At 35.9% G+C, this 10,321-nt stretch overlaps 1 protein-coding gene across 6 annotated transcripts in view; it reads left to right on the forward strand.

Annotated features, from left to right (window-relative positions):
• The window catches only part of FHIT (fragile histidine triad), a 1,286,618-nt gene that overhangs the window by 575,612 nt on the left and 700,685 nt on the right, over nucleotides 1–10,321 (forward strand). The gene's annotated exons all lie outside the window — the stretch shown is intronic.

The following is a 10,321-nucleotide window of genomic DNA, read 5'->3' on the forward strand; positions in this document are numbered from 1 at the left end:
ATTCTTTGCAATGGGAGTAGTAGGAATTGGTGAAATGCTCTGGAGCATTTGCGTTGTTGAAAGTATCACTCATGACTGTGTGCATATGACTTTCGTACTGACTTTTTAGAATCTTTTTTCTCTTTCCTCTAACTTAATTTACTATGCAGAGTGCAACAAAGCATAAAATTTCATATTTTAAGATAAGCATTTTCCACACTGAGACATAATTTTACTTTGAAATAAATTTCGAGTAATTCTAAATCTACAAATATGTTGATTTTTTTTTTAGAATAAGTTATATTTTTTCCAGTGGGAATTTTCAAAATACTTGAGAATTTTATGAAGGATCTTTCTTGGCCATGAAACCATATCACACTGAAAAAATATAAACAAGAAAACATGCATCAGAATATAATTGTGATTTTATAATGGACTCAATTCCTTGAATCCAAATTCTAAGTTAATTTTGTAAATTTGTAAAACTAATGATCACAGCAATAAACTAGTAAATAATATTATATAAGTTTTTTGGTAATATTTTTTTTAAATTTATAAAAATAGCCTAAATTATAAATACTCAATATTAGAAAATCTCATTATTTTGTTTATTGAAGTAAAAAAAAAAAAAACAAAAACACTAGAATGATTTAGAAAGGTCCTATTCAACAAAAAATTTTCATTTGCATACCAATTTTATATTGAGTTCTCAAAGACCTGAAGTTCTTGAAATAACAGAAGCATTTTCTTTTTTCATTTGATTTTACTGCAAGTTTGTGATTGTCTTTTTCTTTTGAGGAATTTTTTTAAGTAAAATGTCTTAGAATTCCAGTTTCAAAAGAGCATGGTTTAAATGCCACCTCTCTTTGAGTGCCAGCTTTCATTGACTTCTATCAAAGAAATGAGTGAACCTGGGTTGAAAATGTGAATTTAGATGAACGAATCTTGGACTGAGGAAATGTGAAGTTGTAGAATTGCAGTGTTGGTTTTTTTTTTTTTAATGGTTAATAATGGAATGAATTTTGCTTCGTGAATTTTCACTTATATCTTGATTTTTTCATGGTGTTTTTAACCAACTCTGAAAGTGCGATGTGTAAGACCTAGGTCCTATATGTTTTTGAATTCAAGAAAATGAGCTACATGCTTCTAGCGCAATGAATAGTGAGCAACTAGTGAATGATAATTAGTTTTCTTCCAGATGGCACTGGAATTACCATTTTGGAAATAAGTTCTGGTCAGTTACCATATCTGAGTGTATGCCAAGGACATGGGGAACCATGTATTAAAATTATCAAATCTTCGTTTGTTTGGAATGGAGCAAGAGGGATCCGGCCCTTTCCAAGGATGAGAACAGAGAGAACTGGAACATTTTTGTAATTGGGACTCTCTGTCAGGCTATTTCACATCTACTGTGTTTAAAGTGGTATCGATAATGTATTCAGATGATCCTTTTTATATGATGATTTTGTAACTTTTTATTTTATTTTACCTTTGTAAACTCTGTTAAGTGACAACTGTGAGAAGAATCTTAATAAGTTATTTGCTTGAAGAAGGGGATATCTTTTGTCTGGTGATTTGGGAATTGAAGCTGTGGACAGCTCTGCCCACTAACATTTCATAAAATAAATGGTGAGATGTCTTCAATTGGCTTTTCTCTTTCACTGGGGTTCTATTCAGTCTGCCCTCATTTAGCCCCTTGGGTAGACCATCTAGCTTTTTTGCACCCTCCCTGTGTCTGGACTTCTCCATTCCAGCCTCCGCTTCATTCTAATCCACAATTTCCATCATCTCCCTCTCTTATTCCCTTGCTTACAAACAATTAATGAAACAAATGAATCTTTTTCTTCTTCTTCTCTTTTTTCTTTCTTTTTTTTTTTTGAGGATACAGTCCAAACTGCTTAGCACTTTCCAGTGCTTTCCTAAACAGATGATGTGTTTACATCATCACGCTTTCCCCTTTGACTCTCTTCACCTTGTGATACTTCTCATCCTTGTCATTTCATCTAAAGTGCTTTGATATCTGTCCCGCCTTTTTAGGAAAAAACTATCCTGTCCTTTTTGTGACACTTGGTTCATTAGTCACGTGTTGACGCATTCAGCAGTTTATTACTGAGCTCCTACTCTGTTCCAGGCACCATGCCAAACATTTATCCCAGTCTGTTTCATTTCACAACTATGAGCATTCCTGTTTGTCTCTGCCCTGAGTCATTAGTTCCTGGGAAGGGGCGGGACAGAGCCTGCTCTTACATATCTTTTTTAACTTTGCATCTAAAAGAACTTTATTGACTAAATTTTAAGTGAAACTGTAAACAGGAGCACATGGATCTTTGCAATTAATGAAATGAGACAATAGGGTTTGCTGAAATCTTGCCTTTTTCAGTATTCCCATGGATGAAGGCAAGTCTTATAACCATTTTATTCCAGATTTTTTAGTGTCATATTCAAGCAGTATTTTTCCAACTTTCCCTTCATGATTTATCTGTTACAATTCTGTTTATATTTCTGTGTTGTAAGTGTACCAAGCTAAGTGTAAAATAGTGAATGAATTGATGGCAAATGGGAGAAAATTCTTTTCTGTTTTTGAGGTGTTTTTTTTTTTTTTTTCCATGTTAATCCATTAGTGGACAAGTCTTTATGTTAAGGACAGTATATTGTCATTTTTATGTGAAGTAGAAATTTTTATTTTGTATTTTTGATCATTTCCTTTTAAAAAGTATTCAAGTGGCCTTTGGGGAATGTGCATTCATGAGACTTGTAAATGTCATCTTTGAACTGTGTCGTCTCTAACATTTTGCTCCCCCACCCTCAACCTTTTTTTTCTTATGACTTTGTTCACTGATTTTTTCGTAACTTTCAGTGGAAGAAAAGAACTATCAGATCAGGAGCTGAAGATATGCTTTTAAAGCAAAACTATTTACTTCATTCTCAAAACAGCAGCTCCACGCCTTCCTTGTCCCCCCTAAAGCAAACACTTCTGTTCATTGCAGTGTTTAAAGTCCGTTGAATAGGCTTCGACCTCCCTGGTACAACACTCTAGAAGAATATGTCAAAATGCTGTTACTCCATTAATTTCTTGTTACTGGAAAATGCTTTTTAGAATGTCTTAAGAAAACAGAAACATTTTGGAGATTGCATCTTTAGAATTCTGCAGTGAACATTTTATTCAAGTACTTCAGCACAGCCCACAGCCCAGCTATTGTTCACAGCTTAAATAAATTTGAACCACTACGGTTAATACTTCTCCCCATTCTCTCCCTTTGCGTTGTGCTGTGTCTACCTCTCATCTTGAGTTGAGCATGAAAAATGAATTTGAACATCAGTGGAATCCATTTGGGGACTGGGGCTTTTATTGTAAATAAAATTATTCATTTGTTATGTCCTGTTGTTTTCAGCAGACAGTGTATTGATCTTTCGGTTGCTAGTCAGGATGGCGTAAGGAGCTCTAACATAAAGGGAACGTGGCAACATTTGTGGACAGGTTGAATGTGGTGTGTACTGACAGAGACAAACCTTGCTTGCTGGCCATACTATATTATACAAATCATTTGTCAATAGTTTATTGAATCAATTATTAAAAAGAGCAGATTTTTCCAAACAGGAGCATTGCACACAGAATGTTATCAGGGCCAAACAATGTTAGGATGATGCATTGAGGGCAGCCTTACAAAGTGTGTTTGTGAAGAATTAGACTAGGTAACTTAAAGGACATTTCTGCTGATGTATTAGAAATAAGTTTGGTACAATGGAAATTGTTCTCTAAGGTCCAACTTCAATAGATAAAAAAAAGAAAACTCTGGTAAATGCCTTTTAGAACAAAACTTTACCTATCCAAATGAGCAATGTTTTCTTTTATTCCAGACCACTGCCGTGTCGAGTACTCTTGAAATAAATGAACAAAGAATAAAAATAGCTTAATTACTTAACAGGCTTCTTATGGAAGCACTATATGCTATAAGATGCTATAGATAAAAGTGCCCTTTTAATCCTTCCATAAAAATCAAAAATATTCGTCATTTCCTGAGTAGGTCGTAATCTTGTGAATTTCTTTAATTGTTCAGGAAACTGCAGTTATTAGGGATTTGATGATCTTTCATTTCTCAAAAGAGTTTCTTTTTAAGCCTTCCTTGTGCAAATAAAATGATCACAAGCACTATTTCAATATCTTTATTCCTAAAGATAGATTTTTTTGCTCTTAAAATTTCCCTGTGCATATGTCTTATTTTTCACCCTGTCCATGCCTGTTGTGTATTAGCTAGCTTAAAATACTCTTGGAGAGATGTTCAAAGATGATCTTGCTGTCCTTTGTCCAGAGCTATAATGGTGCCAGCAAATTGGTTTTCTTATGGCCTTATTTTTCTTGACTTAATTTGGCAGATTATTGTATTCAAAAGACCTGCATGTAGCAGCGATTGTTCACAGTGTTCTTTACCTTGTTTCTGTGGGAAAGTTTTCCATATAATATGCACCTACCTTTTGGTTAAGAGTACGTTGCTACCAGCTAGAACCAGTTTTTGATGGTGTTGGCCAGTAGGAACAAAGGGAACTCTTAGATGCTTTTATCTCTAAGTTGATATCTTTTTTCAGTGTCTAGAAACTGCCACAGAAGATCCTGCCAAACCCATTGCAAGACAAGCCTTGTGTGACTGTCATCCCTCTTGTCATCTGAGGAATTGTCAGAGAGATGAAATATGTTTTATCTCAAACCTCAACTCTTCATTTGGTAGTGAGTGCACAATGTTGAGGAGGGTTTTGAGGCTGCATGCAGGGTCAGCGGGCAGATACTGTCATGGGGACCAGAGAGAGAGAGGAGCCCTCCTTGCCAGGCTCTACCTCCCAACTTTATTTTTTGATCCTGGAGCTGAGACAGACACCTTATTTTATTATAGACAGAATGATGGATTGTTGGCACCTGACAGTGAAGGAATATGTGTGCAAGGAACATTTGAAACTAGATGGAGAAAAACGTGTGGATTTTATACACTTTACCCTGGCCTCTTCAAATAAAGGTAACTTACCCATGAAACAGTTTGCCTGAAGCATGTACATATTGGTCTCTAGACCTCATTTAGGCTGCTTCCTGCTAGCTGCTGTTTCTGCCTGGTTCCTTGCTGCCTGCTGGCCTGCGTGGATATGCATGTGATGACCTTGTGGTTCACTTGGCTCTTTTGCCTTATTACTTAGTTTTGACTGTTTTTCCTTGACCTTGACCTCTTCTCCATAATAAGATTTACTTTCTAGCTTCAGGCTCTGTTGTGAATGGGCTGAGATGGGCTGGCCTGACCCTGATTGTGTATTAGGGGAGGAAAATCCAACTGGCTTTTTGACCAGAGCTTTTAGGAGGTACCCTCATTCTCACAGAATTGCACCAAACCTATAGAATCACTTTCACAACCAAAAAAAAAAAGATACTCTGACACAATATATACAGAATATAATTTTGTTAGGATGTGTGTGGATGTGGGGATGGAGGAGAAAAATATTAGGAGTACTCTCTCCAGTTCTAGCAAATAGTAGGATGATAATTATATGTATTAAAATAACATTTTGATTGTTTCTCATATTAATTGCAAAAATGAATATCCTGTAACATGGAAAACCATTCCCCATTTCTGTTTATTTCTATGTGAAATTTTACTCAGGTAATTTTAAACTGTCATGGCTAACAATTACTGAACTCTGTTCATTATATTCTTGGCATATTTTTGACCTGCTTTCCATGAAAGTCATCAGATTGTGAGGAATAGGAAGAGGCTGGTCATGGTGTTGCCAGCCTTGCACTTGTAACGGAACATAATTAGAAGTAACGAATGGAATAATACATCATTATTCAAAGAAATGTCATGTAATTAGCTCGAATAGTGCAAGATATATCCTAATTTCCATTTGGAATGAAAATAGATTTGTTCGAACATCAGTAGGCAGTTAATGTGTATCCTATATTTTCATCCACATATCAAAACTGTTAAAATCTGTTGAATGAATGAATATACATGGATTTTCTGCAGCACAATAAGTCAAGAGGGCTTTCCTTTGCTAATACAGCCTCATGTATATTCCTTATTTATTATATGTATATAATTTGTATATATGTTCAAGTCTTAGAATTAGCATCATTAATTTATATTTATTGTAAATGAATGTTCAAATTTATTTACTTAGTTCCCATTTTCTTTCTTAAACTGATTGACTGAAAAATAACTACTATAAATTTGCAAATAGCTCTTGGGCACAAATCTTAAATTGGCCTTATCCTGAGAATCCTCTACAATACTAGATATCTGAACTAGTTTTATGAAATTATTTTCCTGAGATTTCTGCTTCAGGCTTTAAATATGCTTCAGGAATCTTGGTTTGACTTAGATTCACCCACAGTTGGGGTCAAGATGTGGGTAGGTATGTCTTAACCAGAGGAGTTATTTTTACATGTAACAATTAGTATGACACCAGTACTGACCAATGTTAGGGTAGTTCCTGGACGCTCTCTGCTGTGCCAGACATAGACTTGTTCATTTCTACATTGTGGGGAGGTCTAGAGAGTCCCAGAGAAGGAGGCAGAGAGGAGTGAGCGGCATTCAGAGGGCAGTAAGTACAGAAGTACTTCAATATTTTAATAACAGAAATAGACATGGCAGTGAATACAGTCTCAATAATAGCTCTGGTTTTAGAGAGGTGAAGACTAATAGGAGGAAGCCGCCATTAAATCCTTGGGCTCAAATCTGGTATTTGTTCTTCAACATCATTGAGTCTAGCAGGACAGTAGATTCACCAATGAATTAAAAACAATAGAATTCTTCCTTTGCTTCAAATGGTCATCTTCCTCATAATAATCTGGTAGCTGCCTAACACCGTTTAGGAGAAAGCTTAGCTGTAGCAGGGAGAGACTGAGGCAGTGTTTTCTGTCTGTTTTTTTTCCATGTATTGCGGGGAGGGCTGGTGGTGAAAAGTTGATATGTACACATTCAACCTATTAATATCTTTTGTTAAACTATTTTAGAAATTAATTAAATTTGGTTAAATTTTTTTTTTTTTTTTTTTTTTTACAACGACAGTGCATTGCTAGAGTCATTATTCATTTTGTCTTTGCTAACCAATGAGCAGTTGAAATGGGAAAGCTGAATCTCAGGCCAATGGTGGCCCTATTTCATGGGAGTCAAGACTTGACTGACCCAAAACTCTTGATCTTCTTCCAATGTTCTTTCTACCCCTGTAGTTGCCATCCCATGTGCAGCAAACTTTTTTGTGTCATTGGATAGGTGTTCCGAGGAGTTATGTTTCTCCTAGGGGCTTACTTAAACCTTCCCCATTACTCCTACTTTCCAGTGTTATTTGATGTAAATCTATACACTGCCATTCATATTTTACATTGAAATTTTGGTGAGTTTGTTGTTTTGTCATAATCATCATTATCGTTTAAGAATAGGCTCAGCCCTGGTAACTTCTGAAAGTCTGTAAGAATTCACCTGACTCTCTGATGCCGTGAATGTGGGGCCAGGCAGATCAGTTTGGCTACCAGCATTGTTCACTCCACAGTCAAATGACTCCAGGAGGAAATTCATCTGGCTCTCTAAGTTTTCTCTTTTCTAATAGGTTTTGAAATGGCTATAGTTATGAAGAACTCTTTTCATCTTCAAGATTTATGTCCAGTTCAAGAGATTTGTTGGAACTAATAATTACCTGTTGAGTGGTAATATTTAACGATAAACCATGATCCCCTTCCATTCACCAAAGTGATTATTTTAAAAGTTGTTAAATAAGATATGTCAGGATATAATAAATCAGCAGAAATTAACATTAAAATCTTTGGAGTGTTTCTCATGCAGACACCTAGAATACTAGTTAGTATTTTCTATTCTGTTTAAGGACCTAATGAAGCCATAGAAACTTTTTCTCTTGGAGCTATATCTGAAATAATGTAATTGAAATTCAGGAGTGAAACAGACATTCAGTGGGACTTTTCATGTTGCTCTGGAACATGAACAACTAGAGTTTAAACAGAAAAGATGCCAACATTTCTGGAGAAATACCCATGTGTGAGAGACACCCACACTCATTCTACTAAGAAGCAGCAGCAGAACCAGACATACCACATTGAACCACACCTCCATGCTCCCAAATATGTAAGGGCAGAGTTGGCGAGGGGAAGATAGACAGTTGGAATGAGGAATGCAGAGAGACTTTCAACAAAAGCATGCTGGCATCTTGTTCCCTGACTTAATGCTGGCTGAGCTGTGGAACCTGCAGGCTATACAGGCACTGCTATCTGAGGGGAGTGCAGTACAGTACAAGCACCTTAAGAGAGCTTCCCATTTACTCTTTAGAGTTTTGAATTGCAATGAGCACAGACTAGTGCTTGCTTCTCATTTACATATATTTGTTTGCAGGGTGCGATGGGAGAGGCTTATGGAGGCACTCTAGTAACAAGGCAAGAAGGGACAGAGGAGTCATGTTTCTAGGGAAAAAAATGGGAACCAATTTTCTACCCCATCCTAACTTTATGTAGCCCTTGGAAGAAACACACAAGGACCCCATCAGGTCCCCTGGTGCCTGTAAAGGACCATGAATGGCAGAGTAGCAGTCAGGTACCACAAGGCTGCTCAGGTAGACATTGTTTCAACTTAGGCAATGGTCTATTTAGAAGGGGGCTTGGGTCATGGACCACTTGCAGAGTTATGAAGGGAGACATGACTATCCTTTTGTGAATGAGTCCTCAGAAACAGAGTGAGGGTGAAGCTTGGATACTTTCCTAGAAACAAAATATCTATCAACTCTAAACTATGCAGATGCCACCATATCTGCAGAGGATCCCAGCTGATGGAACTGGAGCAAGACCTGGGACACGTGCTTTTCATCTGCTGACAACCAGTTAGCTAAGACCACTCTGACACCAGAGTGGCTCAGCCTCAGGATAGGGAAGAAGTTGATAGAGAGTCTAAATAGTCAAGGCTACATCTTAAGCCTATGCTAGAGAGACATGAAATTTTAATCTGTGACCGGACTGTTAAATTGGAGGAACTTAAAAAAATTTTTTTATTAAGGTATAATTGACATACAACATTATATTAGCTTTAGGTATATAATGATTCAATAATTGCGAATGTTTCAAAATGAGTACCACAGTAAGTGTAGTTAACATCTGTCACCATACATAATTATAGAATTTTTTCTTCTGGTGAAAACTTGTAAGATTTACTCTGTTAGCAACTTTAAAATATACAATAAAGTATTATTAACTTTATGCTGTACATTACATCACCATGAAATACTTATTTTATAACTGGAAGTTTTTACCTTTTGACTCCCTTTACCCATTTCTTACATCCTCTCCACCCGGGCTTCTGGCAATTATCATTCTTTTCTCTGTATCCATGAGCTTCTTTTTTTTTTTTCTTTTTCTTTTTCTTTTTTAGAGTCCAAATAAGAGATCATATGGTATTTAATTTCTGCTTGACTTGTTTCACTTAGCCTAATGCCCTCAAGGTACATCCGTGTTGTCACAAATGGCAAGATTTCATTCTTTTTAGGGTCGAATAATATTTCATGTATGTGTATATGTATTATATTTTCTCTATTCATCCATCAGTGGACATTTAGGTTGTTTTCATACCTTGGCTATTATAAATAATGCTGCAGTGACTATGGAGGTGCATATGTCTTTTGAGTTAGTGTTTTCATTTTCTTTGGGAAATACTCCAAAGTAGAATTGCTGGATCACATGGCAGTTCTATTTTTAATTTTGGAGGGATCTTCCATACTCTTTTCCATAGTGACTACACGCCTTTTCTCCACATCATTATCAACCTTCATTTCTTATCTATTTGACAATATCCATTTTAACAGATGTGTGATTTTGATTTTCATTTTACTCATGATTTATGATGTTGAGCATCTTTTTATGTGCCTGTTGTTCATCTGTATGTCTTCTTTGGAAAAATGTCTTATCAGATCCTTCAACCATTTTTCAGTCATATTGTGGTTTATTTTGCTGTTGAGTTGTATGAGTTCTTTAAATATTTTATGTATTAACACTTTACAAATATATTCTCCTATTCAGTTAGTTGTCTTTTCATTTTGTTGATGGTTTTCTTTGCAGTATAGAAACTTTTTAGTTTGATGTAGTCTCATTTGTTTGTTTGTGCTTTTTTGCCTTTGCTTTTGGTGTCAAGTCCAAAAAATCATCACCAAGACTAATGTCAAGGAACTTACTTTCTATGTTTTCTTCTAGGGATTTTATGATTTCAGGTCTTACATTCAAGTCTTTAATGCATTGAGTTAATCTTTGTGTATGGTGTAAGATAATGGTCCAGTTTTATTATTTTACATGTCGCTGTTCAGTTTTCCCTAC

The sequence above is a fragment of the Pteropus alecto genome, unplaced genomic scaffold (assembly GCF_000325575.1).
Source record: "Pteropus alecto unplaced genomic scaffold, ASM32557v1 scaffold75, whole genome shotgun sequence".
NCBI lineage: Eukaryota > Metazoa > Chordata > Mammalia > Chiroptera > Pteropodidae > Pteropus > Pteropus alecto.